Raw genomic sequence first — 2,122 nt, forward strand, 5'->3', positions numbered from 1 at the left:
GCAACCTGGGTGAAGGAGTTCATCACCGACCTAGGAGTCATACCCAATGCGTCGGGGCCGATCAAACTCTTCTGTGACAACACTGGAGCTATTGCACTTGCCAAGGAGCCCAGGTTTCACAAGAAGACCAGGCACATCAAGCGTCGCTTCAACTCCATTCGTGAAAATGTTCAAGATGGATACATAGGTATTTGTAAAGTACATACGGACCTGAATGTAGCAGATCCGTTGACTAAACCTCTCCCTAGAGCAAAACATGATCAACACCAGAATTCCATGGGTGTTTGATTCATCACAATGTAACTAGATTATTGAACTCTAGTGAAAGTGGGAGACTGTTGGAAATATGCCCTAGAGGCAATAATAAAATGATTGTTATTATATTTCTTTGTTCATGATAATTGTCTGTTATTCATGCTATAATTGTGTTATCCGGAAATCGTAATACACGTGTGAATACATAGACCACAACATGTCCCTAGTGAGCCTCTAGTTGACTAGCTCGTTGATCAACAGATAGTCATGGTTTCCTGACTATGGGCATTGGATGTCATTGATAACGGGATCACATCATTAGGAGAATGATGTGATGGACAAGATCCAATCCTAAGCATAGCTCAAAGATCGTGTAGTTCGTTTAGCTAGAGCTTTTCCAAATGTCAAGTATCATTTCCTTAGACCATGAGATTGTGCAACTCCCGGATACCGTAGGAGTGCTTTGGGTGTGCAAAACGTCACAACGTAACTGGGTGACTATAAAGGTACACTACGGGTATCTCCGAAAGTGTCTGTTGGGTTGGCACGAATCGAGACTGGGATTTGTCACTCCGTATGACGGAGAGGTATCTCTGGGCCCACTCGGTAATGCATCATCATAATGAGCTCAAGGTGACCAAGTGTATGGTCACGGGATCATGCATTACGGTACGAGTAAAGTGACTTGCCGGTAACGAAATTAAACGAGGTATTGGGATACCAACGATCGAGTCTCGGGCAAGTAACGTACCGATTGACAAAGGGAATTGTATACGGGATTGAGTGAATCCTCAACATCGTGGTTCATCCGATGACATCATCGAGGAGCATGTTGGAGCCATCATGGGTATCCAGATCCCATTGTTGGTTATTGACCGGACAGGCGTCTCGGTCATGTCTGCATGTCTCCCGAACCCGTAGGGTCTACACACTTAAGGTTCGGTGACACTAGGGTTGTAGAGATATTAGTATGCAGTAACACAAAAGTTGTTCGGAGTCCCGGATGAGATCCCGGACGTCATGAGGAGTTCCGGAATGGTCCGGAGGTGAAGAATTATATATAGGAAGTAAGGTTTCGGCCATCAGGAAAGTTTCGGGGGTCACAGGTATTGTACCGGGACCACCGGAAGGGTCCCGGGGGTCCACCGGGTGGGGCCACCTATCCCGGAGGGCCCCATGGGCTGAAGTGGGAGGGGAACCAGCCCCTGGTGGGCTGGTGCGCCCCTTACCCCTTGGGCCACCTTGCGCCTAGGGTTGGAAACCCTAGGGGTGGGGGCGCCTCCACCTGGCTTGGGGGAAAAGCCACCCCCTTGGCCGCCGCCCCCTGGAGATCCCATCTCCTAGGGCCGGCGCCCCCCCCTAGGGGGCCTATATAAAGAGGGGGAAGGGAGGGCAGCTGCAACCATGCTCTTGGCGCCTCTCTCTCCCCTTGCTACACCTCTCCCTCTCGCAGAAGCTTTGCGAAGCCCTGCCGAGATCGTTGCTGCATCCACCACCACACCGTCGTGCTGCTGGATCTTCATCAACCTCTCCTTCCCCCTTGCTGGATCAAGAAGGAGGAGACATCTTCCTCAATCGTACGTGTGTTGAACGCGGAGGTGCCATCCGTTCGGCGCTAGGATCTCCGGTGATTTGGATCACGACGAGTACGACTCCCTCAACCCCGTTCTCTTGAACGCTTCCGCTCGCGATATACAAGGGTATGTAGATGCACTCCTTGTCCCCTCGTTTCTAGATAACTCCATAGATTGATCTTGGTGAAGCGTAGAATTTTTTTGATTTCTGCTACGTTCCTCAACAGAGTTTACTTTGTCTAATCATATCATCTTGCTTAAGGCATTATGATGTCTACTGCACAACCTTCTTC

Source organism: Triticum dicoccoides, chromosome 6B, assembly GCF_002162155.2.
Source record: "Triticum dicoccoides isolate Atlit2015 ecotype Zavitan chromosome 6B, WEW_v2.0, whole genome shotgun sequence".
NCBI classification, from domain to species: Eukaryota; Viridiplantae; Streptophyta; class Magnoliopsida; order Poales; family Poaceae; genus Triticum; species Triticum dicoccoides.